Source organism: Phalacrocorax aristotelis, chromosome 13 (assembly GCF_949628215.1).
Source record: "Phalacrocorax aristotelis chromosome 13, bGulAri2.1, whole genome shotgun sequence".
NCBI classification, from domain to species: domain Eukaryota; kingdom Metazoa; phylum Chordata; class Aves; order Suliformes; family Phalacrocoracidae; genus Phalacrocorax; species Phalacrocorax aristotelis.
The window spans coordinates 5,485,319-5,503,006 of record NC_134288.1 but is presented as its reverse complement, the minus strand read 5'-3'; positions in this window follow the sequence as shown (position 1 = coordinate 5,503,006).

Here is a 17,688-nt window from a genome sequence, read left to right as displayed (position 1 = left end):
ATTTCCCCTAGTGCACTCCCCAGGGCTGAAAACAAGACAAATGACATCTGCCCTTTCGCATGCTAGAGAATGAAACTTTAAAGTTTTTTCCAAATCCTGTCTGGTCCTGACTGCACATGAGGTTCCGTAAGTCTTCACCTTGGGGGAGGGAAAAAAGAGGCTGCAGTTCAGTATTTTAAGTTATTAGAAAATTATAGGAAATGTGCGCCTGCACTGACTTACCAGGTAGGAAATGGCCATGGTGGGATCAGTTCCTGTCATCCTCCTCAGGCATCTCTGCTCACTTCACACTCAGGCTTGTATGGGGGCTTCTCCGTGGGGTTTTTGGGAGTGGGGGTTTTTTTGGGGGGATTCTTCGTTTTTGGGTTCTTTTTGTGGTGACACTTTCTTGAAGCATCTCTGCATTGGCTGTCCCTATGGAATAATCACTGGAGGTGACTTAGAAATTAAACTTTTTGGTTTTTTGGAAAGGTACAGCATTGAAGAAGCTGTCAGGGTGAAGCGCAGCTGATGTGTGAGGAATCCATTCCACGGAAGGTCCCCAGTAACCACAGATGTCGGCAATGCCAGGAGAACGTGGCGCACTGACTCCAAGAGGAGCTGTCCGGAGGTGGAGCGGTGCAGAGGCATCGCAGCCAGGCTCTGGGATAAACGGGAACTCGAGGTGCCCTGGAGCTGGCACGCTGCATATTTGCCACCCTGGGCCAACAGTCTGTCCTACTTTTGACAAAATGCTGTCCTTTTGGTGAACTTTGCTCATTATAATATCATTATAATACCAAAACACACCTCTATCCCAAAAGTTACCCGCCTCTAAGGTGTGGCAACCCCTCACTGGGCATGCGCTTGGAATTTCTTCTACTCTATGCTTTTAAAAGTAAAGTGAGGAAACTTTACCCCAATCATAATAAAGGTATGTATGAGTAGAGTCACTCAAGCTCCACCTGAAAGATAAAAAATAGTGTAAAATGTGTGACAAGAAAGAGGGTGTTGGGGAAGATACCATCACACACCACTCTGACTTCTGGGACCAGTCAATGGGCTGAACCTCTCTTCCTCCCGCCACTGGGATGCCTTTGGGTAAGATCAAAGCATCTGGTTATACCGAATATTTCCCCAGGAAAACTTAGAATCCTCTCTATAGCTTCACTTTAAATCTCCAATGCTTCATATTTGCTTAATGCATTTGTAGCCTAGCAGTGTTACTCATCTTCTTAGTATTTGTGTGTCTTGTAACCAGCAATCTTGTCACCGGCAATCCAAAGCACCTCTGCATCTGTTGCTTTAATAAATTGCACTATTCATTAATCTAGCCGAGATCGTTCTCATTGAACGCCACTGGCCTGGGCATCTGCCAAATTAGTTACTAACAACAAATACACTGATGAGTGGTTACTTCTACAACCCTTAGAAAATAAACCGTTAACCAAGTCTGAGACTAAGACTGGACTTAGCCGCACCTAGACTCCTCTCTGAGAAGGAGTTTAGAAAGCAAGGGGGTCCTGTCTGAACCTCGTGACTCAACGGTAGGGTCTCAGCCACTCCTCAAACTCTTACCATTAACGCAACGGTCCCTTCCCTGTTCTTCATTGTCCAGGGGAAGGCAGGTGACCTCACCTGCCGAGGTGCTTCTCCCCAGCACCTGGACCTGGCAGGATCCACTGAGCTCAAATTTTTTCTCCACACTATGTTCTGTTATCTAGCTCTGGTCTAAAGAATGAGGGCAGGAGGAGGAAATCCCTTCTGTCCTTAAGTGTTGGAAGGGAACTACAAGTGGTGATGTTTTCACTTATCTGACCCTCTTAACTGTCCCTACTTGCCTCGCTGGGGAAGTTGAAGGAGTAATTAACTAGGGGATAAAGGAGGAAAAGAGGAAGAAAAAGAACAGATATGGAGGGGGGTAGGTGTACCTCTGTGGGTTGTTTTGGTTTTTGTTAGTTTTGCAGGGTTTGGAAGAGATGCAGGTGCACATGAGCTCTGTTCTCTTTTCCTCACTCATCCCAAACCCTGCTCTTGGCAGGCTGTGGTAGAAACCTGCTTCAGTGGTTCCCCGTCCTTTGCTGGCTGAAAATCAGTCTGATTTCTCTTGCCTTCAGCTTTTGCTAACCTGCCCTTTCTGTGCCAAGAGGGTGACGTCAGCCTTCAGAACTGAGTGTGCTTCACGTTGGTCCACACGTATGGATGGATGCTCCAAGCTGTGCATGGATGGCTTGTAAGTTGTGCTGAAACTGAATCTTTTGAGCCTTACCTGGAGTTTTAGAAGTCCTGAGAAGCATGGTTATACGTAACCCACCTGCATTACCTCCCATCTCAGCTCTTTGTATGTGCCTAGTCAGTGCAGGCAGAGAAAGTTGCTCTTAGCTGTGCTGGTGACTCTGTAGTAAGCCTTCTCTGGACACAAGAGGCAGTCAGAAAGTAGAATAATTGCCTTTTACTTATAACAAACCAGCAGAGCAGGCTCAGGGTTTAAAGAGAGACAATTAAAGATATTGCATTGTTTTCTTCAAAAGGGGAAATAGACCTGGGGGTTCCCTAATAGCCCTCCTGATTCCACACTGCACTCTCAGAGCACATTGTTGTGGGTTGCATTTATTATCAGCCACTTATTATCCCTAATTATTTAGCAGGGGGGAGGTCTCTCAGTAACAGGCGAATTTGTGACTTGATGAACACTCAGCTGTCTGTATTTAAGATAAAATTACTGTAATTAACAAATCGATCAACCCTACTTTCACTTTGCCTGGCTGGGACAGAACAAATGGGCTAAATGAGACCTATTTAGTACAAAGGTAGAGAAAAGGGTTTGTAGACCTCAGGATACACAGGCTTAAAGCTTTTTTTTCCACACACTGCTTTTAATGGTAATGTCACATAATTGTCTCTTGTTAGATAATTTTGTCTCCAACAAAAAGCACTCATGCTGTGCTTTCTTCAGCTCAGCCCAGCTAGGCAGAGTCATGGCGGGTGAATAGCCAGGTGGGTTGTCTTGTTACAATCTAAAGCTCAAGCAGGGGTGGGCTGGATTCCCTGGGTGCTGTGCTCTCTTGTGACTCTTACCTGGTTGTTTGCAGAAGTTATGTCTTTGGGAGCAAGAGTAATCCCTCAGGTTGTCTTATGTTTGGCAGATGTTGCCTGCTCCATCTCCCCCAGCTCCAGCTGCTTCTCCTCCTGCCACTTTGCTGTCAGGGGGTATATGTGCTTCTGGCCCAGGACAATTCTCCCAGCTCTCTGGTTTGGGAAGAACTTGTCCCCAGCTCTTCTTCTGCATCATTGATACCTGCTAGCAGTTGCTCACATGGGAAAGGAATTTAAATAACTGTTCGGTAGCTGCAGTTTTGCCCTGGATTTCTGGACAGGCACCCGCCTTACATTGGCATCTCTCAGGCTCCATCTAACATGTCCTGAGTGTGTTGAAATAGCATGGGGTGGGGGATAGTCACTGGGCTTTCAATTTGTGCCCTGAGTTCACGGTAGTTTCCTAACGAAAACCAATGCTTGCAGCCATGTGCTGCCTAGAAAGCATTCAGCTATAGGAATTTGTCCCTCTAAGCTTTTGAGGCATGTCTGTGCAATCTGGCAAGTTCACAATGCGTGTGTTGTGAGCCCATCCTCACTGCTCTGTCATTCCAAAATTGTGTGGCATCAGCACGTGTATTTAAAGTGATCCCATTACAGTAGACAGACTGGAGGGCCAAGGAGATGCTCTCCATTTCACTGTATTCTGCTGTCCTGTGAAATGAACTGGTAAAGGGTAGATCTGCTATGGAAGAAGAAACCAGCTCTGGCCATCAGCACAAAAATGGGGAGCGCAACTAAGTGCCTTTTCTGAGAAGTGGGGCTGTCCCCGTGGTTGACACCATGAAGTGCAGATCCGGCAGTGATGGAGGGAGAGACTGCCCCAGTTACAAAATGGGACTGCAATCAGCTAATTGCTCTTACCGGAGAATGAAAAGGTCTACGGGCAAAGCTGGTGCTCCTTGCCAGTCAGGGTGGTTCTTGCTGCGCCTACTCGTCTAGCATGCTTACACATGCTGTGTAAGGAAATCATGGTAAAATTTATTTCAACAGATTCTTAAAAAGAAAAAAAAACCTGTGAGTGCTTCAAGGGACTGGAACTGCTTAACCTGGAGAGTCATCTTTGTCCCATCCCTTTCCACATACGCCGGTGGGGAGGTTTATCCTTGCTGTACCCATAACCACAGGCAGGCAGCAGCTGCAGCATGATAAGAGTATTATGTCTGATGGGTAAATGGGCACCGGAGGATGTCTGTCTTGGTCTGAAACGCTGATGGCTCAACGTTTCAGAGCACCTCATCATCGCTGAATTGTTTCGTGATGTGTGAGGCTGCTCTCCATTTTGGAGGGTGGTTGCATCTTTTGGGCATTTTGCTACTCTTCTCCGATCCTGCCCATCGCTCTCCATCAGGCATTTCTTCCATCCAGCTCCGGAGACATCCCCGGCTGGAGGGGACGTCGAGTTGCTGCTGTAACTGTCACATACATGCAAGGAAAACCCGTGTTGACCGTCAAAGGCAGAGCCAAGAGCATTTGAAAGCTTCATTAGCTGGGCTTTGTTCTGACGGCGCAGTCAGGCGGGGAAATAATGCCATGAGTGTTATCAGCCATGTGCAGGAGGTGGTTGCATAGCAACCCCGATTGGGGTACCGCGCGGCTTTTCCGAGAAGAAAAAGAAATACTAATTTTCTTCAATTTAAGGCATTGCAAACAGGAATTCATTACTGACGAAGGATTCACTTAGGTTTTACATCTCATAAAGAGATGGCAGACAGTGTTGGCCTCGTTTTAGCATCATATATGTACAAACTCACAAGTTAAATGAAGCTGGGACAATCTAGGTTTTGTTTGTGTTTTCAGCTACTGTTTTTCATCCCTTCATTCTTCTGGGGCTGAGAATGGGATGAGGGCTGGAAATTTAATTGCTCCTTTCAGACCTGATGTAAAGGCATCTCCAGGGAGCCCTCCTTGGTATCCCATTGGTTATTACAGGTGAGGAGGGTGACTGTCGTCCCTCTGAGCCCCGTTTAGAGAGTAAAGTGCAGAAGCGGGGGTGGTTCTGCTACTGCATCTCCATGTCAGGCTGGAGAAGAGGCCAGGCTTCAGAGCCCCCTCAAATCTGCCATACTTGTGAGGCTGTTAAGGAGCATCGGATGTGAGGTGGATGTATGGATAGGAAATAGATTCACCAGTCCACTTCTTGTCTGGAGTCCCAGATGGTGGGATTTAGGTAAATGGAGACAGTCCAGGCTTGTTCTGAAGCACAGCGTGATTACACGGCACAAATAAAAAGCAAGTCCCAGTACCGAGGAGTGGGATTGCCAAATGTACAGGTAGGACAGGGTATCCCACCGTCTGTCTGTCCTTCTGCAGCAATGTTTCATACAGGAAAGGCACAAAGAGCTTTTTCAAACTTCAGGTTTGGCATATATTGTGTAATAACAGTGGTGGGGCAGAGGGAGGTCCAGCCTGAAAAAAGAGCTGGGCTACTTAAGACATCATATTGGGTATCCCTAATGAATCTGTCTCGATCTGGCGTCTTCCATCTGACTCAGTACAGAAGAGCATGCTATCCACGTGCTGCTCATCTGGACAATGTATCTGGCTTTCCAAACAAACTTGCATGAACTGGAACTCCTGCCCTTGTACACCCTCATCTGGGTGCCTAAGAGAGTGCTACCAAGGGAAGATATTACGTAGGGGGTTAACGACTACGGGCTATTTATTGTGCTTCTGCAGCTCTGTAGAGTAATGTGGAAAACACTCTTAATTTTTGTTCAGCTGTTAACATCTGTATTGCCAGGGTGTGCAGGTAACAGCAGAAGGGGACTGGTATTGGCAGTGAGAGCTGGGATCTGTGATGGAGGAAACCTGAAATAAACATCCTCTATGTGGTCTCATCTACTGAGAAAATGGAGGCGTTTTCTTTCACTGATTAGCTAGTGCATCAAGTGACAGCAAGTAGAAAGAATATTATTCGTATATTGCAAAACTCCTTTCTCTGCTTTGTCATCTAACTTCAGGCTTTCAATATTGAACAATAATACATCTTCCCTTCTCATTAGCAATTCAGTTTGCAGACTGATTCAGATTAACTTGGACTCTCACTGTATTAAACACTTTAAGAAAAAACCATAGGAGCTCAGGATGTTTATGAAAAGCAATTTCCTCAATGCCAGGCAGTTTAATAACTCTACAGCCATGGCATTCAGGCTCATTTATTTTAAGCTATGTTTCCAAACTGTGACGGGTCAATAATACGTAAGGTGGTGTGGCAGATTTTGTGTGGAAGAGAGCTCATTTCAAAGAAAAGAACATAGGCAAGTTCACACCGAAGTGCAGAGAATAATGTGGCTTTTAGGGCTGCCAAACTAAAGGCTCATTTGAGAAACCAAATCTTCTTATAATCAATATTTTCCTGCTGAAATATTGGCAGCAAGTGAACATTTGGAGACGTATATGGCAAAAGGGAGAAAATTCTGCTCCTCTCTCATCCAAGCAGTTTTGTTTCTTATAACAGTAAAATTTCTTCTGCGTATCGGTCTGCTTTTTCCCTTTAATCAAGTTCGTGGTGGAGAGAGGCGTGTAGCCCCAGGCAGTCTTTTGCACCTGTGACCTCAGACCTATTCAAGCAATAAATACACACATCACAGTGTGTTTCAAAGGACTTGTTAAAAATATTGGAAATCAGTATCTTGTAGGAAACAAAGTGAGTTAATACTATTTGTTGAAAACCTTTTACAAACCACGTGGGACACTAAGCAGGTCAACTGGAATGTGTAACAACATTCACCTATCTCCTGCTTCCCTCTGTGGATATTCAAGCAGGGATGTTGGTGTTTTTAAGTTTTATTACCTCCCTTTGAAGCACTGAGCATGCCAGAGAACCAAGCTGGATTGCATTTTGTGTCCTGCTCCGCTTAGGGAAACTTCTGGCTCTCCGGCTCAGAAAGGCCTTTTCTTCTGCTGCTATCATGTTCAGGGTAGCAGTTTGAAGTGTAAATAAGCTTCAAAAAGTTGGAATAGCCAGATTGCCATTAATATACAGGAGGTGGGAAACTGGCTTCTGTTGGTGAAGTTTCCTTTCAGATTCCAACTTGGTTGAAGGGTATATACCCCCTTCTCTGTGGAGATGAAGTGCTGTGGACTGTTCTTTGCTAATCAAAATATTAAGCTTGGTTAAAGTGTTATCCGTCTCACTGATATTTGAGACACATCTGTTGAATAACTTCTGTGAATAATTGAGCAGGTAGGTTGTTCCTGCCATTCGTTCTGAACCCTCCCGTGAGGTTTCGTTGTGGCTGGCCAGGTTGGTGAGCTGGCTCTGCTTTTATTTTGGTTGAACAGTAAATTTATAAAGCAGGTGCTCAGCATTAATGTTTATTTAACAGTCCTAACTCTTTCATAATGTTCCTGAGTGCTCACTTATTAGAAGCTCACACTGTGAATCCCCAGGAATTCATGAGGTGTTTTATGTATCTTTGTACTTTAAATAAAGCTCACAAGTGCAGGCTGCAGATCCGGGGTAGGTGTACTGTTTCTGAACAGGCTTCCCACACTAACCTTCCCCTTCTCCAGCTTGGCAGAAAGAGCTGCACCAGAATCTTAGGGTCTTCTGCCTGCTGATGAACTTACATACAGAGTTTCTTATTTGAAACAAGGGCTTCAGTGGCGGTCGGGTTGGCACTGTCTGCAGTGGTTGTGTGGGTAATGGTATGAGCAAATCCAAACATATGTCCATAAGAGCTAATGAGAAATTCTAGTTAGGTCCATCACTGCCTGTTCATTACTTTATATTATTGCAAATCATGTTTTCTATACTGGACAGTGATCCGCCTGTGACGCTTGGTGTGTAATCACCCTACAGGCATGAGTACCTAAAAATGCTATCTCTCAGTGCTGTAGCATTGTAAGGCTACAGTATGGTTGTACTTACAAGACAGTAAGGCTGTTTCTGACATCTAGACCTGGATCTTTAATGAAAAAACCCTAACTCCTGACCTTCTGAGAAAGGTCAGGCATAAAAATATCTTCATGCCCCCTCCTTCTTCCTCCCCTCTGTCCTAGAGCCCATGATCTCTATGACCCAATGAATCAGGACTCTTGGCAAGAATCTCAGCCATCAGAGTGCTACAGCTGGCAGGCTAATGAGACAGACACATAATTCATCTTGAACTCACATCCCCTCCACAGCTCCTGCTCAGTGCACATGGTTCCTCCTGCTCTGCCCGCACCGTCTCGGGGATGGGCACGTGCACGTGTGAATACCTACAGTGCGATGCAGATGCAATACACAGGGACAAATATTGCCTCTCTGGTGGCTAAAGGATTTTACTTTGTTAAAGCCACCTCAATAAATTGAGTCCTAGAGACTGCTTATGCTAGCAAGGATTAAATAGAAAGAATGCGTTATGCCTTGCCCTCCCGCAGTCCTATCCGCAAGGATGTCTCTGCTCTCGAAGCCGCTTCTGAGTCATTGCTTGATGAATTTGGCTGCAGGGGCATTCGCTAAGTCCCCAGCACAGTCTGAGGACTGCATCGCAGTATGCCACGAAGGGATGCCCACTGTTACATCAGGTGACCGGGAGCGTGCGTTGCTGACTGCTTCTTGGCTTCTTTTTGTATTCCTTTGACTTAAAGGCATTCTGCCAGCGTGTGGGGATTCATTTTGCTTAGATATGCTACTTACAGCCTTGTAGAGAGCAAAAACTGTCATCTAAATTGTCTGTAATATTTTCAGGCATAGCTTCTGGTTGTGGGTGCCGATGTTTTTCTTTTCATGTTTTGGCTCACATGTGCTTTGCTTTCTAACCAGATTTGGAGGGAGAAGACCTCTTTGTCTGCTTTTCCTTCCCAAATAGCCTGTCTACTGCATACTGGAGGCTGAGGCAAAATCTATCTGAAAAATTGTATCTGATCTAAGGCTTCCCTGCCTTAATCTCTGGTCAGGTAGCTGGAATGTATGGCATGTAAAAATGATAGAGAAAGCAGATAGCCTGCCAGTTTTTAGTGTTTGGCCCTGGTGGTGGCGTCCCAGCTGTTTCCAATCTCCACCTTGCTAGAGAACCCATTTCCATGATGATAATGATTTGACAGCTTTTAATCTTCCAGTGCAGGTGTGACAAAATAGTTTCATAATCCGCTTCTGTGCATTAGGCTGCTCACTTCTATTCCTGGAGATCTGTGGCTGACTAATGTGTGGTTTTCTCCGACGGTATGTGACACAACCGCGCCGGCTTGCGCTGCTTAAGTCAAAGGGCTGTCATGTTACAGAAAATGCCTCCAGAAAGTGGGTGGGTTGTAAATGCATCGTTGCGATTTTAGTATGAGTTGGAAACTTGAAGCAAGACAACACCAAAAACCATGGATAGCACCCTGAAAATCTTTATATGAATCACAGTAAAGTCAAGTCACTGAGTTTGTGTAGTAACCAGGGGGAAAGCAGCGACGCGATGTTCCCCGTGCTATGCATCTGCAACGTGATTGTTCTCAGAAGTGTTAGAGGCATCTCTGGACTTGAAGCCAAAAATAGGAAATGATGATTCACTCCCTGCTCCAAGGGGGTGCAGGGCAGCAGGCAATAGCACGCTCCCCTATGTCACAAAGGATGCCAGCTACTCAAGAAATCCCCAGAGACATTTCTATGAGTCATTTGTGGGAGGCAAAAGCACAGGGATGATGGGGAACAATTTGAGCATGGTGTCACCTGAGGTGTGCTTTGCTACAAAACTTGTGGGAAGGGTATAGAGCATTGAAAACTAGCAAAGCTGCACCAAGAGGAGTGCGGGGGACCCTCTGATTCTATGCCTGAATATTTGATTATAACTTGCACATGTGATTATTTGATGGTGCATATCAGTTTACACTAACACTACACTAATTTGATCTCATTATCCAGAGTAAGTGCCTGCACTTTCACTTGTTTCTATAGGTTGAACAAGTGTATTAATGAAAAAAAATTAATTAAAACTTCAATAAGTCTTAATGTATAGACAGCTTAAAATGCAGATGAAACTTGGCTGAAATATAATCAATACCTTGATCAATCCTTGAATTTATTTTTGGAAAGTGGCAGTGAGCCCTACAGGAGGAAAAAATGGCAAAAGACCCTTTTCTCTTGAGACCATATCTGATTAAACAAGAAAGTTGGTAGAAAGAAAAAGCAATTTTCAATTGTGCCTAATGGATCTACTAAAAATCCTGTGAAAAATGTGTACACGGAAGGTTTTGACAAAGAATCTGGCAGTTGTTTTACTAATAGCAATAATACTCGGATACAGGTAAAGATGGAAACTAGTCCAAAGCCGAGTCTAGGCATAAATCCCACCATTTATCATCTGTGTTCTCTTAGAAGCAAGAAATGACTGACATACATGCTTAATTCAAACTAAATAGCCTATAAAACAAGTTCCCCAAGGCTAATAATAATATCATAGGGAGAAATGAATATAAGGATGATTGAATACAGGATACACTGAAGAGTGAATATGGAATATAGATACATATCATGCTGGCAAGAATGGGTTGGTGTTTATGGTATGCTCAAAAGTCCAATCCATCATCTGACCAGAGAATGTAATGCAGTTGGAATCAAAAAAGATGCCTCAGAAGGAATACATGCACGTTATAAACCAGCAAATGCAAATAATCAATCAAAAGCAGCAAGCGGGCGAAAGTGGAATACCATCAAGCTATAATTCAGATCACAGCTGTGATTATGAACAATAACCTTAAATCTGCTATTTAATTAATATTAAGCTTCTGACACCCTCTAGGACGGGGCGCACAAACCTTCTCAGGCTAATATGAAAAGAGTAAGAGAAAATGTCATGTTCCTTAGATATTTCAGAAAGTGAATTAACCATTCTTCCAAGGCTTTCCGACCTGCGTGTGTAAACAACATTCTCTTCACCCAAATGCTGCTCAGGGAATGGCTGGTTTCCTGGGACTGAGAGTCCCTTGTCAGAGACCCCCAGTTCACAGTGGGGCAATAGAACAGGCTCGGTACCCCGGTCACCTTTGGGGTCCCTCTTTTGGTACTGATACACGGCTGCTGTGTAGCCTGGCCCTTTCTGCTCCCCAGGGAAGAAGAGAGCTCATCTGTGTGACCCTCCCGGGCAAGACTGCTGCTTGCCCAAGGCCGGTGACTGAAGGTTGGATGCCGTAGTGTAGGATGCAGGTGCCCAACTCAAGCACCCAGCTTCAGAAAAGATATCTTCAGTAGCCAAAGATACATGTACAGAAGTGTCTCACACCTGCTCCCGTAGCCTGGATGTTCATACACATGCAGATCTAAAGAATAGAGCTTTTCCTAGGTTGTCGATAGATATATATAGCACTGGCTATATAGATATGTAGCACTGGCTGTCGATAGATATATCTTTGCAGTAAAACTGTAGATTTGCATCGTTAATGGAGTGACTGTGATTCTCAAGTCTGGGAATCAAGCAGCTTCCGTCACCTTCCCCTGTTTTGTGAGTGTGCTTGTGTGTGTGGTGAATGACCTTTGGAATGAAAATATTAACAGAAAAGGAAAACATTATTGTAATTATGAAATGTTAGCCCGGATGCCTCTAGGGGAGAATAGACCTTTCAGTCTTGCACGCTGATACATTGCTGGGGTGCCTGCATTGACACAGGTGCATTTAAAGAGTCAATTAGGGGGAAACTGTGTATTTACACAGCCTGGATTAATTTCATGTTTTGGCAACTTTCTTTCTAAACAGTTGAGACTGCTGATGTTGCTTAAAGAGGTTGCTTGTTCAGAAAGTACTGGAGAGGTACCAGAGGAAAGAGGTGAAGCACAGACCTCTGGTAACAAAATATTGATGTGGAGTCTCCTCTGGGAGTGGGATAGACTGAGCATCAGACTGAACAGCCAGGACACATGCTGGAGCAACCCTTGATGATGGGATTTGGGCTCTTGGATGAAACTGGCTGCGAATAATCATCAAATTTCCAGGGATGTTATCTAAAGGAGAACAAAGAAAGTGCGTGCTCTCCTGGCAGTTGCTTTGTGCAATTCAATTTTCTGGGTAAAAGCCCTGAGTTTCTGTCTTCATTACTGGCCAGGATCTTCCACGCAGAGCTATAAAAACATTAAAAGACTCTCTTTTGAACTTTGAGGCGGATCAATGCAAAATGGAATGGGGGAAAATTGTTTATTGCTGAGGAAAATACAGCACTGTGAATAATAAGGAAGAAAATGCAGCTGAGGGCTCAAATTGAATCTCTATTATGCCTATGATTAAAGATAATGTGCTAGGAAGAAGGGATTACAGAGGGTTTCTGTGCTAGGTTGGATGGCTAAAAATGCAGTGATTGTGGCTGCTGAGCCCTCATTGGCCTGGGCTTGATATCTAAATTATAGAGCTATTACACAGAAATGAGCTTGGTGCTCTGTTTGAAATGCGGAGCCCTCGCGCTGCCCAGCTGGCTGGGGGAAACTGGTCCTGCTCGAGGCTTGGAAGCTCCCTGTTTCTTCATTTTCCTTGACAGCTAAGGGTTTTGTAGGACTCTGCATGACCAAGGAGATGGTCCTTTGTTGGCGGTGAATGGGAGATGAACTCGTTTCATGCAGGAGAGCAGTTACGTCCCTGGTGCTGACCAGACCCCTTCCTGTGCCTCCCTAGTCTGTGGTGCTGAGCTGGTGCCTCTGCTCCAAGGCACTCTGTGGGGCTACGACTTGAATTATCTGAATTGTCGCTTTCCCTGAAAAACTCAGAAATACCAAGTCAAAGGAAGGGGAAGAAACCTACTCTGGCAGAGCTCAGACCCACAAGACCCTCCCCCAGCAGGACCAGTGAGCAGGGCAAGGGGAGGAGAGCGTGCGGTGAGTGAGTGGGATGAGGCTGGTGAGTTGCAAGGGTTGGACTTCATTTTGGTTTACTATAAACGTCATTGCAACCTTGAACACATCATTGACCCTCTCAGCATCTCTGATACCATGTAAAGAATATGATAATAATATTCTTTTGGTGTGTTTTGGTCTGTGCATACTATAAGCCTTTTGCGAGAGTATGCGTGTATATAAAGGGACATCAGCTTTGGTTAAACTTTCTGGCCTGTAATAAAATACAATAACATCTACATAACACCCTTGGAAAGAAACTCAAAACGTGATAGAGGCCTCTTCACAGTCATCTGGAAACCACCAGCACATACTCTGCCCTGCTCTACAGTAGTGTGGGTATACAAATGAACTGCTTAATTTTAATTTCAAACTTCACACTAATGCATTTTTTTAAGAGGCTAAAGAAATCAAACATGTATAGGTCCTTACAGTCACTTACACTCCCATGTAAACCTCCAGACAGTTCATGACTGACTGGTTTGCTCTAAAACTGATGGGTTTTTTTTTGTTTTAATGAGGTCTGTGTCCCTTTATTGAAAAGGGTAATGTATGGGGGGGCAGTGCTAGATTTAGGATGTTTTCAGGAATAAACTTGCATGTTTTTAAGTAGTTAAGGTTGTAAGTGATGGCTGAGGAGTTGTTATTTGGCAAACTTCATTACATTTGAAATGTATCTGGGCTTGAATTTGGGAGGTACTTCTTTCTGTTTAAAATAAAATTGTTTTCCATAGGGATAAGAAGATTTCAGTGACAGGTTTTTATTTAGCAGGCTTAAGGCACTTCTCACAAATTTCAGAACCATTCAGCATCACAAGTCATTTTCTCTGGGAAATCTTTCCTGCTCTGCATCCTCAGCCCCCATGAGCCTTGATCTGGGAATTGTTGCTATCAGCTGCCTGCAGTGTTCTGCTCCTGGCTTATCTTCTCCTGACACAGAAAGGACACTGTCAACTGCTAATCAACCTTGAGCCCACAGATCTCCCAGAAACATCAACACTATCTGTTCTGTCCCCTCTTCTTTCTTTCTTTCTCATCTATTGAGTGGGGGGAACATCCTTTACTGTCTGTAATTTTCCTAAGCTTAAAAATTGAAGCACAATTTAGTATGCTCATCAAGTTGCTACGTTGACATTTATCTGAAGCTTATGTTTAAGCACAGAGCTACTTAAATTTGGAGTTAAGGAACACACAGTTATCCATTCAGTCTTCAAACATTAAGGGCAGCTCTCCCTCTGGCACCAGTAACACCAGCGTTTGCACCACGGTGCTGGGTGGTGTAGCACTACTTCCACCCTGGCTTTGTCACTGCTTTAGGGGATGTGCTGCAAATCCTTTTCCTTTGGAGCTCCAGGCTGGTGGCTGGCTGTTTGGTGTCACCTCTGGGTCACTCTCCCCATTAGTGCCAAGGGCTTACTTGGTGACCTGGTTCTGGGGTGTGGGTGTCCCACAGAGCTCAGTCAGCACCTCTGGGGGTGCCAAGGGTCTGGTATGACAAACTGTGATTCCTCAGCAAAGGACAAGAGTAAAGATACTGTAGCAAGAACTACATCTTCTGCAGGAGGATAGACCAAATTGTAATCTTGTCCATCACCCGCACAGGTATTTTGAACTGGAGTGTCTAATCTGTGCTAAGAGCATCCTTTCACGCTTCTGCTGACCCTGATGGTCCTTAGATTATTTAGTTAAAAAACAAACAAACAAACAAACCCCAGCTTTTCTTTCAGTGTTCCTGCTGCTTCCGGCTGCCTTTGCCTGGGACATTAATGTCACAGTTGTCATCACTGTGCCAAAATGTGGCAGGAATTACAAGTGTCTCTGCAGGAGCGTGGGGGCAGAAGAGGACTTGGGGTCCTGGGGACTGGAGGTGTCTAGGGAGAGTTTGGCTGATGAAACTAAGCATGTGTTTGGTGTTTCTGTGATTTTATTGAAAAATCAGGTAATATGTGCATGGTAAACCTCCAGCTCTAAGTTCTGTGCAACTTTTACTGTCTTTAAGGGAGGAAAAAAATGATTTGAAGTCAGAAGGTACAGCCTGTGGTGTTGGGCCATAAGGGCTCCAGACACTGGTGGGCAATGCAGCGCTGGTCCAGCGTGGTCAAAGACCTGCGGATGGGTGATGCTTAGCTCCATAGTGAGGATGAAGCAATGGCATCTGCTTTGTTTTATGGGCCTTGTATGACTGGTTCCTATGAATTTTCCAAGGTGCCTTTGTGGCTAATGAAAACCAGAGTGTGCCCATGGTGAGGTTTAGCCTGGCGGTGCTAGACCCCAGCCTCCACCCGTCTGTCTTGTCATTTAATGTGAGCAAACAAGGTCAAACGTACAATATCTCTCCCTTCCTTTTTTCACAACTCTTCTGCTGTAATTTTTAAGAGCCAGTCATGTATGAGATCAGGCAAAGGTTAAATTGCAAGGCTCTCTTAGTCAAGAAAAGATTTGACTCCTAGCCTGAGGCAGGGGTATCTAACCTGAGCTGTTACATTGCTTGTTAGGTTCTGGGTTTTCATAGGCAAAGAATAATGACAGCATAACCTCACTATCCTTGTTTGCTGCAAGGAGTGATGGATTATAGTCAACCTGTGTAAACCTGATCTAACACACCCTGGTAACAAGATACCCATAACCCACCCAACTTCGGGCTCCCAAAAAACAGGTGGCTCTGTACACTTTTACTGACTTATACCAGGACGAAGTGGTTTGTGTCTCTGCATCTAGTATCTGGTGAGTGGGAACGGGCAATTATTAGATGCCTTTTTAGATTTATGCCACTGCACATGAACAAGACTTGTGTTTCTCAGGTGTGTATACAGAGCGCAGAGTTGACTCGTGATACGGCCGTGAGTGCTGGCTGATTGCCTCTGCTTCGTCAGGGAACTGAGATATTTTAACTTCCATTACGTACATTCACCTGCACTGAAATTTATACAAATGTAACTTGAAGGAATATTGCTGCAAGCACCTTAGGTGGCAGGTCCGCTTGGGTGTGCTAATGGACGGAGGAGGAACCTGTAACTGAATAACGTAACAGACTTTGCTGGTCCTGAGAAGCCTTACTTTATATGGGATTTCATATGAAAATTAAGTTGCAGCACAATAAATTGCACTAGAAGTGCAATGTAGGACCATCCGTATAGACCATCTGGCAGACCCAAGTGAAGCACTGAGCCTGCAGGGCTGTGTCCAGTGACACGCGGAGGGAAACCATGCGTAAACAAAAGCATTGCTCAGTTTATCAGCAGGAACGGTGCTTAAATATGACAAAGGTTTTTATAGTGATGGTCATCTTCTATGAAATTTATTGTAGTTGGTTTTAATTCATGGTGATATAGGCAGACCTCGCCTCTACAACATGGTGTGTTTTTCTTGTCTCTGCAGAGATGCTGCATACTCTGTTTTCTGGTCCCATATCTGATCACGAAGGTAGTGGTTCCTCTGCCTGATCCCTCCAGATTTCCTGAATGTAGCTTAGATTTATAACCAAGGAGGAAAACTGCAAGTCCAACAACGTTGCCTAAGTCTCATGTTCTCTGAGCTATGGCTCAACAGAGCTGTATCTCAACAGACACGGCTGTTTTCTTTCTGCCTACTCTTTCTAGGCATCCCTAACTAATATATTCATAAAAGAAATATTTTGCTAATCAGTCCCCACATACTGTTACAGAACAGCTCCAAGCTTCTTTAAAAAGCCATAAGACCCTTCTTTGTGAGGAGCGCAGCAATAGAAGTGTGGGCTGTGGTACAGCTGCTGCGGGCGGGGGTGAAAGCCCAGCCCTGTTTCAGCCAAGGCTGAAACATCAGTGGCCACCTTCCAAGTGACTTATTGCCTTCTGGTTGCCAAATTAAAATATTTGGGAGCCCAAAGGAGCCAGAATTTTAGGCATATTAAAGCTGTCAGCATCTAAGGTGAATTTTGGAAGAAAGTAAAGTTGACCTTACATGGACTGCTTATTTCTCTGGTGTCTGTACAACACATGCCCCTGCAGACAGAAAACAATCTTTGCTTTCACATTGGGATTCAGATAAACAAAGGCACCGTCAGCTCCCCCCAGAGAGGCTGGGCTGTAATTGAGGTTATTAGCTTTGCTATTTTTCAGACCGTGGAGCAAGCTGGCAAGAAGCCAATCCCTCCCTGTGCCGACAGCATCTCCGCTGCTCCTACAATTGCTCCGTTAAACGCATCCCGTCTGGCCCCCGCCTCCTCTGCTCTCTCTTCCCCAGACTGCCAATCCTATTCTCACCAGGGAGCTTTTGAAATGGCAGCGTGTCTGGTTAAAAATAAAATGAAATTTTAATGACTGCAAAATCATTTTTGCAGTTGCCCTCTGGAGGAAGGGTAGTGTTGGGAAGTTGGGGAATGTTGGACAGCTGATGCAGAGGTGAATGCCTCTTACCTGCTTTACCAGCATGTGTGGTGGCAATGAGGAGAAAAGAAATAGAACGGATACATTAATTAACCAAATATAATTTTGGATTGCCTTTTAGTGTTAAGGATGGAGAAAAATGGCCAGGAATCATTTGTTTTACTTGGTAGTGGCATACACAGGCAATGAACTCCGTTTATATGGTTGTAGTGCAACTGGTGCCTGAACACTGTGTTTTGGGGGTCTGACCAGCACTTCGAAATCTGTGCAAGCTTGGGCACTTTGGGAGAGGCAGACTGGCAGAAACCCCTGAGCACGAAGCACTCACCGTCAGAGCTTCGCAGTGGACGCCTGTCGGAGCACGTGAGCGGAGCTGATGCACTGGCATCCCTGGACCTTGTGACTGGTTTTCAGAGGGAGCTCGGTGCTGCGGTAGGCAGCAGAGTCTGCTCAACCAGT